A 20,175-nucleotide genomic window follows, 5' to 3' on the forward strand; every position below is an offset into this window, starting at 1 on the left:
ACCAGAGCACAAACCTCTGATCATCCAAGAGTCATTTTCAAATAATGCAAAACAGATCCAATTCATTTTTTGGCAAACAAAACCACTGCGCATACTCCATGATAGTTTACAATAGTTAAATTAAAAAATAAATAAAAAATCACTTTTTAGATTCTGTAATATCACATTGGATACAAAGAGGCTGGATGCCTCATCACTTCAGTGCCTAAAGTCAATATTTCTTCCAAAATAAAAATCCATTCTCCCACCCCCCCAGTTCCCTTTGATGTGTGGGTGTCTTGGTCTTACATCAGACATCAGGGTCAAAGCCTGAAAAGGCAAGTCAATTTACAGACAGACATCAGAAGGAGAGGCTTCTCCTGCGCAGGTAGGGCCAAGAGAGCCGGGGCCGCAGCTCCACAACCTCCTCATCTGTCAGATTTGAATGGAACAGACAGCTCGGACAGCTCAGCTAAAGCAGGTTCATTGTTGGCTTCGTTACACACATCGATTTACGTGCAAGAGCGCAAACAGTTCAGCGCAGCGAGTCCTGAAGTGTGGGTTGACTAAGGTGGTGTGTCCACTGGCAGCCATAAAGGTTTATATGTTGGTACATCAAAGCCCCAAGAGAGCATGGTCCAACAGCCAGTAAACTGCTTCATGGTATTAGCAATTTTCCCATGTGCCCTTATCGTCATGGATATCACTGAGTTCATTCAGAGAGACATGAGAGGGATGACAGGAAGCGAGAGCTCACTATGGCAACAGTTGGTTGGTCCAGAGTGGCTGATTTCTAACTTGATGTAGCGGTAGGGTACGTGGCACAAATAAAGCAAATCTTGTTTACACGCCTGTGGGTGTATTGGAATTTCAGTTTGACCAAAGTTAAGATTTAACTTTTCTGTTTTGATCTGCATGAGGAGTATTCAGACCACTGTAAGCAAGTACAAAAAAAAAAAAAACACATTTTACTTTGAACTGCACTGAAGTCAAATATATGTCTTTGTATGAGGAGTTGTCAGACATCAAATAAATGCAGGAGAATACATACTTTTTTTTCTTTTTTTTTCTTTTTTTCAACTCAGCCTCTGAAGAATGTTTTAATCTGAACCCCTACAGGACTGGAGCCTGTTTCACAGAATTAATTGCTTTGACTGTTAAAAAATATTTAATTTCTTGACCAAAGCTTGTTGAAAATATGAAATGTGCATGCACAAAATCTCTGAAATGTTTGGCGAGATTTAATTTCTGTACACAAGGAAACTCAATTACACACCACCGGTTAAATATACTGCATTTTTTATTGCTGCAGTCATTCATCATTTCAATTTGTTGATGCACCCAAAATGAGATTGCATTAACATTTCAGAGATTGTGTGCATACATGTCTCCTATTTTGAATAAGCTGTTGTGTGGAATTCTAATGTCTCGGCGTTCAAAGCATTTTTTTCCACACAGTCTTGGTTCCTGGGGGGGGTCAAAAGGACAATTTTCTATTGTAGCAGGTATAAAACGAATATGTATTATTACTGGCTGCAGCCCTCATATAATCTATTAATAATCTATTAATTACAGTCAACTTCAACATGCTTCAAATCTTCTTGTGTGTGTGTTTTTTTTTTCAAAATCTGACCTTTGTGTGATGCAGATTAGGATGCATGAAGGAAGAGCGCAACATATCCACCACTAAAAGGCAGAACCTCAAAGCCATAAACAACTCTCCCTCCAATATAATGATCTGGCAGGCTCACATCAAATACAAACATGGATGAAAGACAGAGGCAAAGCACCTCCAACACAGCTCCTGTATGTGCCATTACATGCAGCAGAGTTCATTAAGCTGAGTATGTGAGGAGAGATAAAGGCCCCTGTATTGGGGGATTTCCCCCTGCTAGCATACTGTCTGGACATGACTGCCAGTGTCTTTGAATACTGTACAAATGCATGGCTGAGGGCGTATTTTCATCAGGGCCTCAGATCCCAGATCCTGTCTTCTTTCCACACACATATGGAAGTTCCTTCTCTTTTCTGACTTCTTTTTTTTTTTTTACTAGCATGCTAGTTAAACGGTACATACAGTGATTGAAATATGCCTTTGATAAGGATGAAGAATTGATTTATGGCCGTACTTTTATCATCGCTCACTCATAACCCACTGCCCCCAAGCACTCTATCCTGTGGAGAGGTTTTTGGGGAGGAAACCACCTGCTTTGATTTATAACCGCCATGGATTGAAAGTTGTAGTCAGGACTGCAGTGTGTTAAATCCTTGACATCTCTTCTAGGTTGAGTCCCACTGCTGGGCTCTGGGCAGTCCAGACTTTGAGCCTGATGGTCTAAATTATCAGTTATGAGAAAAAAAGAAAACTACACAGGAGGCAAATGGTAAGAATTAAAGAGAATGTGTGATCCGTAGTAAGGTGGCAGACGGTTGTGAACATTAGAGGTGATTAAACAAAACAAATGTCCGCAAACTGAATACTATAGAGCAGGAGAATATGACGTGTGCCGCACAGGGATAGAATTAGCATCATCTTTTCTCCATCTCAGGGCAGAAGGACGCTCTCTAAGCCCAGAAGGTTTGGCTATAAAACATGCATGTTTTAAAAATTACAGCCAAAGCATATCCAGTAGAGGAATTCCTGCTGTTTTGTTCAAACAGATGCAGGCCTGACTGGATATTTGTCTTTAATTGAAAAGTTACAACAGGAGCTTTTCATAGTGGCTCAACTAAAAAAAAATCTTTTGTCTGTGCATGTCAGGAAATTTGTAGACATGTGTACTGTACGTACTGTATTTACGTGTTTGCAAGGACTTACAGATGCTATAGACCTGGATGAATATCAGTTCTTTTTCTCTCTTCCCCTTTTATACATGTTTTTTATATGTTTTGGTTACATACCTTTAAGTAGTATGTAGCACAGACCAGAAATGTGGAGAGGAAGAGATAGGGTATGACATGCAACAGCTAGACTTAAACTGGAGATTCTGTGATTATGGTCAGCTCTTAAACTCATTACATTACAAAGTCATTATTATAGTTCTTGTTACAATGATTACTGTCGTTGCTATTGTTGCCATTATTACTGCTACGATTATTTGTCTTGTATTGCCCATTCATTCTAGTGTTTAAAGTTGTATTGCTCATTGTCCTTATTGTGACCCACCCTAATAACATAGTATACAATTCATCATGTAATATAAACAAAGTGACTTTATGCTTTGTTTTGTCTTCACTGCGTCAACAGTTGTTTGTAACACCAAGCTACAGATGGGACTTCCTTCAGTGAAACACACTGATACACTGGGATCTGCATTGGAAATGCAGTTCGTCTCCTAGGGCTACAGGCCCTCCTCCATTGTTTCACGGCTATCTTGACACCCACTCACCAGAATGGAGGCATGCCGCAATGAACCCTGGGATCTGTGATCCTGCCACCGATAGGCACAGCAGTGCCACAGATTCCATTAAGCTCCAAATTAAAGCAGGCACATCAAAGGGCCTGTGAGGAGGCAGCATGGAGATGTGACAGGGAGAGGGGGAACGAAAATGAGTGAGGGGAGAATAAAGAAAAAAAAAAAGCCTCATTTATGCAATCCCCGAACGTGACAGAGCCTAATCCAAATCAATATCTCTGAGTGGTAGAGTGTTGTTACAATGCTAGTGTGGAACATATTAGCGAGAGATGAAAGCATCAAAGTGGTTAGCTAGATGAAATTATGTCTTTTATAGCACAAGAAATAATTGGAAAAATCTGGGAGAGCTGGCATACGTTTTTGCTAACATGACCACATGTGAACTGGAAGCAGTAGCTTTCTTTAGCCCAAGAGATATTTTGCAACCAAAGTTTCACTGATTCCTGACTGACAGCTCAAAGAAGACTGTTTTCCCACTTTAACAGCCCATACAGACATTATGTGCATTAACATCAATGAAAAGACTTGACTTGAAAACATACCCGCTTTTCCACACAGTTTTTGACAGCAGACCAAAACATTTATACAACACTATTAATGCTATTGGTGCTATTTATTTATACAGTACATCCATTTACTGTGCACGTTGTCCATCTCAGTGGCCATGATTTTTTCTCAGTCGATATCTGAGAGGCTTTATCTGTGTCCTCATGCAGAGGGTAGAGTATCGGGGGAACCACTGGGATCATATTGTCTCTATAGATAATCTCTATTTATTTTTCTGTCCAGGGTGGAAAATTTGCAACAAATCCCTTGGGTTTCTGTGAGTGTTTTATCACTTAGAGATGCTCCTGGAGATGCTTCTTGCGATTGGGGAATGGGAAGGACTCTACGTGATACTGCCCGCATAATTCCCAGGGCCTGTCCAGAAGCTTCTGCTGCTCAAACAATACCCAGGGAGCCTTGGAGCGCTCTACTAGCATCCGTCTATGGTGGTAAAGGGGGCAAAGAGGGGTATTGGACAGGAGGGGTTGGGAGGGGGGTTAGGAGGTAGGGTGGGAGGGTGTTTTTTTTTTTTTTTTTTGCGGCCCTACAGCAGTCTGCCTGATTGCATCGCCACACAAGCGTGCCTTCAAAGCCTTCCCCTCCCCACCGCCCAGTTTGACCAGATAAGGGCCCCCTCACGCTGTGGTTCAGCTAGGGGACAGGAAGACACACGGAGGGGTCAACGGTAGTGCCATCTGCTCCCCATGTACAACAAACACTGCACATCTATATCAACAAAATGCTTCACATATCCTGCCCTGCATATGGACTGGCTCCTCAGACTGTAGCTTTGATCACTCTATAAGCTTTATATTGAGGCATATACTGTGTAATACATCCAGGATGTTTATTTCTCTGCTCATACAAGTTTCATGAGGGCAATGTTGATTGAGTCAATATGTTTGTTCCTTCATTTGGTGCCTCAGACAAATAATGGAGGACTGTTGCAGCGCAGCAGAGAATACAGGCTGTTGCCAGCGGGCTGCCTGGTGTATACAGTGTTAACGATCTGCATTAAGGACCGTGCTGATGTAGGTCAGCTCCCCATGACATCACATTCCTGTTTGTCGCTAACTGCAAGTGCCGCGACAGTGATTGACAGTGGGCACAACACACAAGACGTCTCATTCTTGGAGGGTAGGGCACGTTGGAATGCAATTTAATCTGCAAGTAACAATTCTAAAAATGGAGGATGGCATATCATTTGCCTTGCGGCATTTTCTGGATGAACATGCCAACATCAACCCCATACCGCCGCAATACAGACACACACAGTCCCATAGTTCCCGACTGGTTCCACAGTCTCTGAGTCTACACATCAAGTGGTGTCAGCAGCTGTCACGGAGGCCATATCATGTTGCACACAGGCAGCAAGGCCAGTGCCTCCAGGTTTACTGCTCACTAAGGTGGCTTTTACAACAGCTTTTCATCTTTTCCTTTCTTTTATATGCCTTGTATATGCATTGTCTTCTGCGTCTACTCTCCCTTGCATTTTTTGTGTCATGAGTCGGACGGTGGTTTCCGGTGCTAACACATTATCAAGCCAATCAGGAGATAATGACTATCATCTGGATCTATGTTTAATTAAGTAGTTTCCAGTACGTCCTAACAGCACACCTCTGTTTCCCCTATCCTCAGTCTTCCACCGCAAAACTGCACTCATGACTTCACCTGAAAAGGTGCTTTCCACTTTTCAGTAGGTAAGACCTGAGGGAGTTTGCCTCTCAACAGCCAGGGCCCCCCAGAATCAGTAATCATACTGCAAACTTCAATTACATCTGTGGTTCCAACCATTTGATGAATGAATGGTTTACTTGCCAAGACAACAAAGGAGTAGCTGGATTCAGTCACCACGCCGGGTAATAAAACCAGGGAATATCAAAGTGTTTAGTCAGTTTAAAGACAAGCATGAACTCCAGCATATAGTATGAGCTGTTCCCCAAGCACGAATCTCTACAGTGAAACTGTCATGCAGGGCCTTGTCAAGGAGCCAAAGAAAACAGAATTAGCTTTGCAAAAAGGAGAAAAGTTACACAATAGAGCTGGTAATACCTGGTCAAACAAACCTGTGATTGATGCATCTCAGACAATGGAATAGTTCAAAAGTGAAAAGGATCATGGGACTGTGACCCAGTAGTCTTTAGATCATTTTTCTGGGAGAGGCCTAGATGCGGTGGGGCTTCGCCCAGTGGTAATCATGTTTTGTTTGGAAAACCCTGCTTTATATTACAACTAATGGGAAACAAATTGCCTGAGCATGTAGTCCCCTCAAACTGAGGGATTCCCTAATCCAAATCCACAACTGATAGAGACAGACAGCTTTAAACCTCATACCTTCTTCTGTTTGGTTTGGCAGGGTGGGATGTGACAAGAAAGACTGAGAAGAAAGTCTCTTGGCATGGGCACGGGAAGCCCCAAAAAATGAATAAGTCACATTATAATCCATGACACCACAAGGAGACGAGATGAAGAAACACCAAAGAGAGCCAAACATATGGCTGCAAGAGAGGCCGAGAGAGAAAATCAGAGAGAAAAGACTGAGACCACAAATGGACAGAGTAGAACAATCACACTCTTTCATTGGGGTTTGACGATGAAGGGAAGATGAGGACAGATGAGGGTGAAGTGTCAGAGCAGCTTCCATGTACAGAACGTCTAAGGCCCTGGACCCCGAAAAGATGAGTGAGTCAATGTCAGGCTGCAATCCAGCGGATCTTTGGATACGGTGAACATATGGCGGCTATCGAGTACAATGTGCAGTGATTGATGACGAAATGACACATCTCTGTTTCAGTGCGTATCCCTATGTATGTACACAGGGAGTGCGTATGTGCACGTGCGCGCGCGTGTGTGTGTGTGTACGGTGAAAGGGTGGGGCATAGAACAGAGGCCCCTCTAGCCCAGACTTGAAAAGGCATTCTTTCATCATTGCTAATCTCCCAAACATAAACATGAGAGCATCCACACAGTCTCTCTCTCAGGGCCAAAGGGGTGACCCTCCCATGACTGGAGATGAGGAACTGCACGAGTGCAGTGCTGTGCGTGCTTCTGGCTGTCTGACTGTTTGTATTAGGAAGAGTTTCACCGACTGTTATCAATCAACATATCAGTTTTATAGCAGTTGTTTGTGAGGACATTACGAGATCTTGTCGTAGGTGTGTGAGAAAGAGAGAGAGTTTGTGCATGTGTGTGTGTGTGTGTGGCTGTTTATGATTGTGAAGGATGTGTGTGTTCCTGTGCTGCTGGGTAAATCAGGCTCCAAACAAGGGCGCGACTCGACATGTGAGACAGTTTCATCCGCAACAACCGACAATTAGTTATTTTTCCACAATCACCGTGTAAACCATAATTGCATGTGGTTTGAACAGGAAAAATTATGTCATGAACACATAATCCGTAGATATAGGGACAAAAAGTGATTTGATATCTGTCTGGAAATCGAGCAACCGTATGCTGAGAAACAAATCGGTCGCTGCGCCCAACAAAACAGGGAGATATGGAAAATGCGTCACCTGGCAATGGCTGTCAGGCTTTCAGGGAGCTAGTAAGGCTGAGGTGTGAACTTGCACAGGGCGGCACTGGGCATGCTCTTCTCTATAATAGGGACCCTTATTTCTCAGGCCTGTATGGCTGGCATGAAATAAGCTCAGCTCACATGACACACACTCCTGCGTACACACACACACGCACACACACAAACCCACACACGCACATACATCCGAGCTTGTACAGTACACTGCACCATTCCCTGTGTACAAGCCAAAGCTGTTTTTGCAAAGCGTTTAAGAGATAAGGCCAGTGAGTTAATGCAGACGTACTGCCATAATCCAGCCCCCCCCATCCCTCCGCTCTCCTCTAACAGCTTCTCTGCACTTCAGCTGCGTATCTGTGACAGATTAGGGCAGATCACCAAGGATTACCTCCACCAGACACAGCCTCTACACACTGACCATAGACACCTCCTCAACTCAGAGGGAGGGAGGGAGGGAGGGAGCTGGATTTAAATTTAATATTGAACAGCTGAATTTATCGATCATGTGTTCAAAGGTGTTTCTTTTTTTATCAGGCCATGGTTACAAAAGTAGAAGTGTCACAAACATATTTGTTTTAGTCACGTGTACTCTTCACATCCTGTGAGGAGCTGATGTATTGCTGGGAGGGTGCATGATGCCCTGGTACCTGTCGTTCCTTTGGGATGCTGCTGCAGAGTGAATATAGGTCAGACCTTGTTTTTGTTGTTATTTGCCTTTGATTGCTGGATAAAAGATGTCCACAGTCTGGTACTTGCTAATGATCAACCTTTTACTAAGAACAAGAGTAGCACTCAGTACCCAAAGCCAAATATCTGACAGAGAAATCATTACTTTATTTTCTTTGTTCCAGACTCAACGACTTCATCATCCTGCAGTGTATATCTCAGCATCCTCCAGTGGTCTGTTTGGGTACTGCACACTGGGAGGGGAGAGGGGGAGACATGCAGTGAAGGGTTTATCTTGAGGATTTGATGTGAGTGTGAGATAAAATAAAGCTGATATCTTACCACTTTTAAATGTGTTGCTTTTGGGCATTTTAAGGGCAACTTTTTACATATGATATGCATTTGAAGTGTGAGAAAATTTTCTGCCGAACTTTCGGGAGCTGTTCACTGTTAAGTCCAGAGAGAATATTTTACTCATTTCCATTAGAAGAGAGCCTGAATAAATTAGCAGCATCCTTTATCCCTCTTCATCTAACTACAGCATTTGACAGCAGTGATCTTGTTTATGATCAATAATATATGGATCTAATTAATATGCATATATAATATGTATACAGCTCGGTTTTCATATAATAAAAAGTTTTTATTAATATTCTTTGTAAAGAGACTTTTTTTTAGCCTAAAAATACCTTCTCTTATGTCACTGAGTTGAACCAAACAGATCAAAGGGAATATTTCACAGTGTTATAACATAATAGACGGGTAAATTATTTTATGGGCAAAGTCAGATTTGGGTTACAGGCACCAGTCCTGATCCAAGACTGAAATATAACAACCAATTTTAAAAATGCTTAAAATGCAAAATGGTAAATAACAACAATTCAAAGACATTCAGTCTTTAATCTGTGCATGGATAGCTGGAAACAAAAAGGTGTGTGCATGTGTGTGTGAGTAAATGATGGAGCAGGTGTGTGCGAGATCGGCAAATTGGGGGGTGGGTGGTGGAGGAGGGGGACTGAGACCCCACCTGGACTCAGAACAAGCGGGAGACCGACTGGGGATGGGGACACACACTACAAAGGGCTGGCGGGGCGAGGTGCACTAACGCCATAACACAGCCAAAGTCCCATTGTTCTATCCCTGTTTCATCTCTCCTCCTTCTCTCCAAATATTTGGAGGAACACTCTGAATAACATACTGGTACTGAGAATATTGCACTCTGTATATTGTTGAAAGGAACTTAGGCAGTCTGAGTTTTTCACTCTTCAAAGACGGTTGCTTTGTTTTGTTTGGGTTTTGTTTGCTCCTGTATTTGAATTGTGTACCGTGATTTCGTGGATATCTCATTGTTCCAGGATTTGAGATTGTTGGACAGAGAAGCACCCACTGGCTCATTTATTTTCATTGCATCATGTGACGCATTGTGATTGCAACACACTGGGAAAAGCAAGCTGAAATGATGCAAAAAATAACAACTGGCTCCTGTTTCCCACTGCCACTACTGCGGAGCTGTTTGTGAGAGAAGTTTCATTCTCCTTCATCATTAGAGTTTCAGTCAGACTGCTCCTATATAGGCTTCCAGGGTGCACATTTCCATACCAGAGCCAATGGGAAGTCAGTGATTAAAAATACAAGACCACAGCTTTGCATCAGAGTTCAAATACAGAGCTGAAAGTGTGGAGCTGAGCTATTAATCATGTGATCAATGGGGGATGAGCATGGAGCTCGACAATGCAGGGCGACAGCATCATCTTATAGGGTCGTTTGATGGCTCTTTCCTGGGGACCCCAACATTGATTGGGCCCTGAGGGTGCCCTGTGGCGCTGCCCCGTCACCAGGGCCTGACTGACAGCTCTAATGAAGCTTGCCATCGTTGGGCGAGGGACCGCTCCAGAGCAGGCACCAAACTTCAATCGGCCTGTGTGACGTCCAAAGAGTTTTGATTTCTCACCAGTGGCGAGGGGGTAAAAAGGAGACCCCTGTGGGAGGCAAGCAGCCCCGGCCTGCCTTTGAATATTTCTTCGTTTACCGCATGTCAGTTCTCGGTGTTGGAGATACACAGAGGACACACTTTGGTGGGGTGGGGGTGGCTGTGGTGGATTTTTCATAGACAAAAAGAGAAAAAAAAAAAAAAAAAAGGAGAAGGGGCCCACAGTCCCGTGGGATTAGGTTTTGATGCCGTCATGATGCCGAATGTAGACTTTTTCATTCTGCGTAGCTGTCATTGTGCCAGTTCACAATTACACGTTTTCAAGCAAAGTTTGGTATTTTAGTGGTGAGTTTTACTTGATAAGAGCAAAACATGTCAGGTAACTTTAGCGTTCTTCATAGTTTAGTTGAGATGGATGGAGAAGTTGCAACTATCAGTGCTCTCTCCAGCTCCCTCTCTCTCTCACACACACACACACACACACACACATCCGCTCTCCATGCAGGGAGGGATATTGAAGAGCAGTGGAACCTCAGAAGACTCATCCTCACTTTGTTCTATTATTCACCATCTCTGGCTTCAGAACTCTCTAGGATCTCCATGGGGTTACACTCTCTATCCTGATGGAAAGACTTCTGTGCCGCTGAGAGCCTGTTTACTCCCTGGCCCCGGCCCCGCGGTCCACTGGAATATACAACCAGTCCCTTCACTTCCATGCTCACATCAGAGCTATGAAAAATAAATCAAAAACAGACTGGTACAAGCCATTTGTTAATCTCATGTTCGCTGGCACTTTCTGAAACCACTTGCTGAATCAAAAAGCGTCATTTCACAGATTGGCAGCCCACTTCAGTGTAGCACCAATGATGACATTCTGGCAAACGTCACCAAAAACAATTTACCCTGCTGCACACTGTCTTCCCTTTATTCTTTTCAGTCAGCACCAATCTTTACATCTTCACCCACTATGATACAATATGATCCCCTCTCAGAATGCTCATTTGTACCAGCATAAATAGTTATTTGAAAGATAAAAGCAAACATGTTTGTTTTTTGTTTGTGTTTTTTCCTCTTCTCAACTCCCCAAAGGCATTTATGAGCACTTTGGTAATAAGGACCACAGAAGGATTTAACTGAAGAAGAGGAGCAGAGGATGCTTTGATGTACTCTTAGATTAAGTGAAGTGTACGACGATGTCTACAAAAATACATGCAGAGTATATACTGAGCGCGGGTAGACAGATTTCTCTCTGCTGGCCCTTCCTCTTTGGTCCCAAACCACCACAGCATGAAAGACTGTCTGTATGCTCCGTGGTAGCAGGAGACTTGTATGGACCTTGTCGACAGCTTCAGATGAACCATTCCCCAAAGAAACACAAACTGGGGAGATTTTTTTTTTTTTTTTTTCGCAAACTTGTTTTTTCCCCCAACCCAGAAATTTTCCCCAACAAAAAAATCTCAACTTTTAAAAGCCTGGGTTCAGAGTTGCTTTGATTTTTGATATATTGCTCTGCTTAAAAGAGATTTAGCAACTAGGCAATGCTCAGAAGACGAGCATTGCCCAAGCGACTCGACACAGTGCCAATGTTTGAGTCAGAGGAAGACTCAGAGAAATAGAAAGGGAAGAAGAAGAAGAAAAACTCGACAGAGGGAATGATTTTGTAACTTGTTATGAAACAGTCAGCATTTTCGATTTTCAATTTTATGTTAAATTTTAAACATTGGCTTCAGTGTGATGAGCTATTCAGCCAGAGGCAACAAAAAGTCTCAAATCTAACCTTTTCATATTTTATGTATTCTTGCATATTAGTTAGTAAGCAGAAAGCAACACCAGCTGGCCAGTGGGTGGTGGGCCGGGATGCACGCTTCTTCGTACCAATATACAGTAAGCAGGTTGAAATATCCTTGAGAAAACATGCCTTGGCACAGTGTGACTGCTATGATTCCCTCTATGCTGTGCTATTTGTATTTATTAAGAGTGTTAATGAAAGGTTGCATGAATAATTTAATATAAACAAAGCATGTCATTTCAAGTTAAGAGCAGCGTGGCGAACACACGAAGCAGCCCCCACTGCATGTGGTGCAGACACTGGTGATCTGATACTGACCTCTACTGGACTGCTCTGCTGCGAAATGCAGGAGGGATGCCACACCAGCTCAGCGTTCATCTGAAACACCACCACATGCTCGTCCTTCAACTATAAATTTATTATCAACTCTTAGTCAGTAAGTAGTAATTCACTCTCTATTTTATTTGATATTGATTTTCTAACAGCTCATGATACTTGTATAACAACAATGGCCATCATCATCTTGATATTACAGCCCACCGCTAGAAGACTTTTGAGGCCAACACCGAATAATTTGAGAATTAAAAAAAAAAAAAAAAAAAGATGGTAATTTAGTTTCATATAACAACATAACACAAACAACCACTTTAGTTAAGGACTGGGTTGTTAATTAATTTGTTAATCAAACAACTGAGGTATATGTTTCTATATTACTGTCTCCAAAACATCTATTTCACACTTCTGTATTGTACTTTCTTGTTACTTTATTGAGCTACAAATATGCCTATGCTATGAATCTGGAATAATTTGATATTGGCATATATGTCTACTTTATAATCACATTTTTATTCACTAATCCTTCTCAACAAGGTCTTTGCACAGTTTTATACTGCCTGTGTTTCCAAGCAGGGCTGCAACTAACAGTTATTTCATTGATCAAAAAAAATGTACAGATTTCCTTGATTCATTGGATTTGTCGTTCTGTCTATAAAATGTGAGGAAATAATGAGGCATGCCCATCACCGTTTCCCGGAGCCAAATGTGTTGTCTTCAAGTGTCTTATTTTTGGTGTAAAAAGAGTTTCCATTTACAATGATGTAAAACAGAGAAACACAGCAGCTCCCAACGTTTGAGATCCTGGAATCAGCCAGTGTGTGGTATCTTTATCTTGGACAAGATTATTATTTAATTATTTAATTTTATTCTCTATCACTGAAAAGATTAATCGATCAACTAATTGTTTCAGCTCTACTTTTTGATCAATTCTAAATGATCAAGTATTCATATAAGAGTTGATGAACCCTCAGCTGCCTTTTCCATTAAAGGTGATGTCGGCTGAATATCAAAAACTCATGTATTTACCTGCTCCTATAATTTAGATGTAAAACAGGCAAAGAGTGAGTTTTTAATTAGCTATGTGGGAATTAAGCCTTTACTTGTAATCATAATGAATTTTATTGATTCATTGCCTCCCTTGCTTTTAACTAAACACACACACACACACACAAATGTGATGTCCAGTTGCCCTAAAGCCTCATCCCTATCCACAACAAAACAAACCTTTAGCGATTTTTGTTCCCCTACAAGTAGAGGAAAGCCCACTTTCCACTTCATTCCTACTTTTTAAGTCCCCCCTCCTTTTTTCTACCACCCCCCCACCCCCCAACACACACATATTCACACACCCAGCAGCACTACCACCCCACTCGGCTCAATTAACACTGCAGGTCCAAGGGTGTGAATTATTTAGCGATGAATTATTAATAAATAATAACAAAGGGGCTCGGGGGGAGATGCGGCCCGGTCAATTAGGAGAGAAGGGAAAAGTGAAGGCAAGCAGTGGGGGGTTGGAGGCAGGGGATCTGCAGCTGATCTGATCTGCGCCTCATCATTATCGCCGCCCGTCAGACACAATTACCTCAGCTGCAAACTCCCCGGTACTTCAAACAACAGCCCGTCCCTCTGACTCTGACAGCCCTCCACTTTCTACTACCTCTGCTCAGCCAACACACACACACACGCACACACACACACACACACACACAGACACACACACACACACATTCAAGATGCGGTTGGTTTATCATATATTGTAACATGCCAAAGAAAAGAAAAACACCACCGTGATTGGCAGGTGTCTGAATAAAATCTTATGTCAAGACACCTCAAACTCAACTCATGTTCTAGGTCAGCTAGCAGGATACAGTGCCTATAACACGTGTTCATCCCTGCCTTGAAGTTTGACAACATTGAATCAAAGGGGATTTGATTGACACTGATCAACAGAAAAAACAACAACACTGAATTCAGAGTGAAAACACATCTATACAAAGCCACCTGAATCATCATTCGTGCAGCTAACTGCTTCTATAAGCCACATAATTAGTGTGTGTAGTTGGGTTTCTATTGATTGTAGTATATGTATGTAAAACAAAGGAATAAAACATGAGTATTTCCATACATTAAACTGCAGCTAAGAATATCAACAACACTTGTGCTTCACCCTGCTTTATACCGATTAACTCCCAGCTGTGAAACAAACCCAACGCAAACAATTAACAAAAACAACACAAAGTAGTTGGCAGACATCCAAATACCACAGAATAAGTCCCGTAATGTCACAGAGGCATCCGCTGAGGTAACTCTGACTACACAACCCACAGAGTGACAGACTATAGCTACTGTATATTCTAAGGGAAAGATTATACAGCCATTTTTGGATATGTCTTTTTCTGTCAAATTAATTCAAATGGATTTGACATGTCAATGTTCATCTATAATTTTCAACTGTGATTCTGTACGTCAGTCTCTCAACACAGCAATTTAGATTTGATGTGATATACAGACAAAGCAGCAATAAACTTTTATTTCCCTTTCTTAATGGTATCCATTAACTGTAAATTGGGCTGTTTTGAGGATATATCATCATTTGTAGGTCTTATGTAATCAACCTAATCATGTGAAACTCTGTTCATGTTCCTGAAGATGCAAAATATATTTTGACTATGAGCAGTGTGTGATCTCAGCAAAACAGTACAGCTTAACCCAGACTTTCAATTAATCCACCTGGTATTTCAGATATTGTTATGTCTTTTTATTAATTTATTACTTAGATGGAACATTTTCCAAGCATCTGCACGTTGCATACCACAAGATGGTGCCAAATATCCAAAAGATGTAAGCCTCATGGAGAGAAGGCCTGCTCTTTAACCCTTTCTATGAATCTAATCAGTAAGAATTGAACAGGGTATTGTATGCCTATGTAGATCTCATTTTAATAAAGAAGAGAAAGACTGTTTTTTTTTTTACTTTATCTGCAGGATTTCAGTGGTAAACATGTTTATTTTTTGGGGTGGTTATCATTGCGCATTATTTTGTAATAATGTAATACTAATCCAAGAGCTCCAGGTGGCAGCCTCATCACAAGTTCACAAGGGACCGTGAGAGCACCGTGTAAAACAATTGTTTTACTAACTTGACAGTGTAAGGATTGTGCACTGAACAATTTAGGCCTCTTGAAGTAGAAAAACTAAACAAAACTCACTGAACAAGTCGCCTCAGTCTGTCCTCTGTCTGTCCCAGCAACAGTTGGTTCTTTAGGTCCATATCACTGCAGTAATACCTGCAATTAAGACCAGAGGATAGATAATATACTGTAAGAACCTCATGAAAACAAACCCATCCTATAGTGTAGTATACAATCTATGATCTTCCATGAAGTATGAAAGAGGGTATTTAAGTGTTTTGTTTTTTTTTAAATTCTCAATTTCAATTCTTTTCAAGAATTAAAAATATAATAAGACCAATACACAAAATGTTAAGAGCAATTTATATATAAGAATTTTGTAATCACAAATACGGAATTAGTGCAGTTATCACTTTGCAATTTAATAATTAACCAGCAAACAAAACTCTGCGCAATCAGATTTCATTATGAAAGTGCAGCTCCTCTCAATGGCCTAAAGCACACTAGCCAACTCATTAGAAAAAGAAACTTGGCACATACGCTGAGAGCTGAATGCAGTCTTAAACAGTCAGCAGGTGGCCAATATGAGAGGATAAATCTAGCAGCAGGGTGATGGGTAATGGCTGGTCAGGGAAAAGAACAGTAACTGGCAGAAGATTTTGTCTGATTTTACTGTAGTGTCTCTCTCAAATGAAGCTGGAAAGTAATAACTTACGCCCATTACAATGATACTAATACTACTAATACACTGATGTTTAGTAATGACATCATTTTATTGAGGCAGCGTTTTTTTTCTACACTTTCTCCGTAACAGCTGAATAAATGTAAATTTAAAAAAAATACAAGAAATGGTTATTGGTAAAGGAAAAAAAACCAACCACTTAAAAAACATATGGATTGCATCCAGCCTGTCTGTCAGCTCTCTCCACCTTTTCTCTGGGCGTATTGATGACTTTCACCAATCTCATGGGTTTCATTGGTCTGCAGGATAGATAGGGGAAAGGGATAAGGAGAGGAAGTCAGACAAATGAACAAATGCTTCTATGAATGTTAGCCTGACTTTTCTGTATCTAATAGGTTTTAGTAGAGCAGGGTTTTTTGTTTTAGCCTGTGAGGATCAGATTGAGAAGTAAAGTCTCACTTTGCACCAGTCCATGCTCTTTGTGGGCCCTTATAGGGATTAACACAAACACTGCAGTTTTTCCCCATCACAACATACCTTATAAACAACAGATCTTATTGCAGTATATTGTTTGAAGCTACACAAATGTTCTCCAGAGTAGGCAAAATGACGCATGGATGATGCATGGTGAGACATGTTTTTGAGGAGGGTTCTCAAAGGATTTGTTTAGTCTGTTGGGCTTGAAGCTTAGAATGAGATACGTTTTCTACTGTATCTACTGTAGTACTGTCTACTGCACTTATACAGATTGGTCATTTGACTGGTCGTTCTTTAGAATGTGAGCTATGAGCAAATTATTCCTTTACTGACCACACAGCTGAGGGTTCATTAATTAGTTTGTAGGCGAGGAACTAATAAATCACATATCAATGAATCAGGGAGGAGCTGGGTGGTAAAAACTCAAGTCATCATCAGACTGATTAAATGTAATGATGCATAAACATAAACATAAAGTACATGTCATTTGATTAGAAGGGATTGTGTGCTTTGTGATTATCAAAGAAAGAGTTGAAAATGCTTCCTTTTTTCTCTGTCTGTCATACGCATTCTTAAATTAGCCAGATAAACACAAATAAACAGGGAAAGTTTTGCATAGTTTTAAATGGTTAGTTATGGAAAAAACCTTTATTTAACTAAAAACCTGTTTTAAATTATTTTCATAACAAAACAACATTTTTTTAACCAAATGGAATCATCCTTTAAGTTAATCAAGCATGGGAAGGTCAGTCTAGTTCTTCCTAAAATCCAGATCCAAGGTCCAGAGAACAGAGGAACTTTTGAGAGGGGAATAGTTAACTTTCCTTATTATTTCATCTAAGAAAATATGATGCATGTCATTGTTTTCAGTTTTCTCATATCCAACATCAAAAACCCCCCTTTCAGATTTGAGTGATAAAGCCAAAAACCATACTCTTATGGTTTTTGGCTTTTATTTTATTGTCTAACTGAGGGCTGCAGAGTTTTGACATTTGAAGCGGCCCAAACGGTTACACTTCACACACACCCATATGAGAAGTTGCACATTTGACTGGGTTCAGTCCCAAGATGGAGAACTGTTGATATAAGCTGAAGAGTTGAAAGACAGGAGTGTGATCAGAACAGACATTCCTGCCATTCCCTCATTCTGAAAGTAAAAACAATCTTGTCAAGCCACAAAATCAAGCTTTCTCTTGAACTGGTTTTATTAAGGAGAGAAACCAACAAGAGTCACACTCACCATGATTATTTTTGTCAACAATGAATTACTGCCCATCTATTCAAGAGTGTTGGGCAGTTATAGAGTAAAAGTAGTGAGTTACAGTACAAGATTATTTTTTCAGTAACACGTAGAGTAAGGGATTACAATTTGAAATTCAGTAATCTCAGTAATGTTTTTTACTACAGCATTTTTGGGGGGTTAGCATGTTTGCTGTCTTGTAGGAGTTGGATGGGAGGGTTGATATAAGTTTTGTCTCGCATCTCCATCTTCACACTTACTATTTACTTTGCAAAGGGGCTGAGGTGAGCATAATGTAAAGAGCAATGTCACTAATTGAATCTACTGCATAAGAAGTAGAGACACTGAATTCCAATGAGTAATAAGTAATGTCAACATTTTTCAAGTTATATACATAACAGTGCTTGTGAGACACCAATTTTGAACATCCAATTCCAATAAAGTTGCATATTGAGCAAATATTGAATATGCAAAAGTAACTAAAGGCAGGCTAATGTCCTGCCACATGGGGGCAGCAGAAACAAGTTATGAACACAACATAACACAGAACACAGACACACACTCACTGTGTAGTTTATTAGGAACACCTGTACACTTGCTTTTTCATGCAATTATCCAATCAGCCAATCAGATGGGAGCAGTGCAATGCATAAAATCATGCAGATACAGGTTAGGGGCTTCAGTTAATGTTCACATCAAACATCAGAATGGGTTAAAATATGTGATCTCAGTGACTTTGATCAAGACGATTGTTGGTTCAAGACAGGCTGGTTTCAGTATTTCTAACATTGCTGATCTCCTTGGGTTTTCCACACACAACAGTCTCCAGAGTTTTTACTGAGAATGGTGCAAAAAAGAAAAAAACATCCAGTCAGCGACAGTTCTGTTGACGGAAACACCACGTTGATGAGAGATGTCAGAGGAGGATGGCCAGGCTGGTTGGAGCTGACAGAAAGGCTATGGTAGCGAAGATAACCACTTTTTACAACTGTGATGCCTTGAGGTGGATTGGCTACAACAACAGAAGACCACATCTGGTTCCAGTCCTGTCAGCCAAGAAAATACATCTGCGCAACTGAAGAAAAATGTAGCCTGGTCTGATGAATCTGGATTTCTGCTGAGGTATGCAGATGGTAGGGTCAGAACATGTCAGCATAAATCTCTGGATCCAATCTGCCATGTGTCAGCAGCCCAGGCTGTTGGTGGTGGTGTAACGGTATGGGCAATGTTTTCTTGGCACACTTTGGGCCCATTAATACCGATTAATAATAATTTCAATGTCAAGGCCTGAGTATTGTTGCTGACCATGTGCACTCCTGTGTGGCCACAATTTACCATCTTCTAATGGCTACTTCCAGGATGATAATGCACCATGCCACAAAGCACAGGTCATCTCAAACTGGTTTCACGAGCAACAGATCTGAATCCGGCAGAACCTTTGTGGTAGAACGGGAGGTTCAAAGCATGAACGTGCAGCTGAAAAATCTTCACGTGTGACGCAATCATGTCAACATGGAGCAATACGTTTCCAGCATCTTGTGGAATCCATGCCATGAAGAACTGAAGCGCTTTGCTGAGGGTATCATCATGTTTTACATTGATGTGGCAAAGATCTTAGCAAACAGTTTTGTTTTTTTTTATTGACACATCCAACAGTTATGGAGTAATGTTAGCTTTCAGTTGGAGTCATGTTTCTGGCCACCTGCCAAACCTACGCCCAGTATTCATTCTGCTCTTAGCTCTGTCTGTGGTCTGCACTGTGCTCTCCACCAACCCCTGAGGAAAACACCTGGCTCTTAAGCTGCGAATGCTCCATTATTTTCTCCAGCTAGTTGCTACCTGTGTTTCCCTGCCATCTGATGCTAAGCAGGTAGCTGAGGTGGGTTTTTAAATCTTTTGCTAACAGGGCTATGAGAGTGGTGAGAGTGAACAATAAAGTAAAGTTGTGGCCAGAGAGCCGCATAAAAGAATCTTAATGACCCCTTTCACAATGTCACATTGTCATTTGATATATTTCTCTAAAAATATTGCTTAGGCTATAGCCAAGATGGCTAAAATGTATGAGATACATTTCCTGCTCCTTTGAGTGCTCCCACTGAGGGCTGGAAGCTGTATTGCAGCAGTCCATGCTAACTGCTAACAATGTTTTACTTGTTAGTTGTTGTTTTGTTTTGTTTTTTTGTTGTTGTTGTTTTTGTTTTTTTTACAGTGTTTCTAATAATATTACACAGTGCTCAGACATTTTACTTTTCGGGTTTTACCCACAACACAGTAAATTTAACTCACCTGGAGGCTAAATGGAGATAAAGAGAATCCAAAACCAGATTTGTGATTGACCTCAAAGTCCAGCATGACCCCTGAAGGGTCCTCGAGCCTTAATGTGTCAACTACCTGTCTTATGCATGTGTACAGGCACTTTAAAGTTGGTAACATTTGATGTGGTGATGTGGAA

General features: G+C 41.1%; 1 long non-coding RNA gene across 1 annotated transcript; it reads right to left on the reverse strand.

Annotated features, from left to right (window-relative positions):
- Nucleotides 1-14,072: 14,072 nt before the first annotated feature.
- On the reverse strand, nucleotides 14,073-20,152 carry LOC139636138 (uncharacterized). The gene is made up of 3 exons (XR_011694345.1): nucleotides 20,010-20,152; nucleotides 16,203-16,305; nucleotides 14,073-15,480 (listed from the first exon to the last, which is right to left on the reverse strand). It is a non-coding gene; the product is annotated as an uncharacterized lncRNA (long non-coding RNA).
- Between the last annotated feature and the right edge of the window lie 23 nt (nucleotides 20,153-20,175).

Source organism: Trachinotus anak, unplaced genomic scaffold (assembly GCF_046630095.1).
Source record: "Trachinotus anak isolate AG129_WGS33_773 ecotype Australia unplaced genomic scaffold, CSIRO_AGI_Tana_v1 ptg000019l, whole genome shotgun sequence".
In the NCBI taxonomy this organism is placed as follows: Eukaryota; Metazoa; Chordata; class Actinopteri; order Carangiformes; family Carangidae; genus Trachinotus; species Trachinotus anak.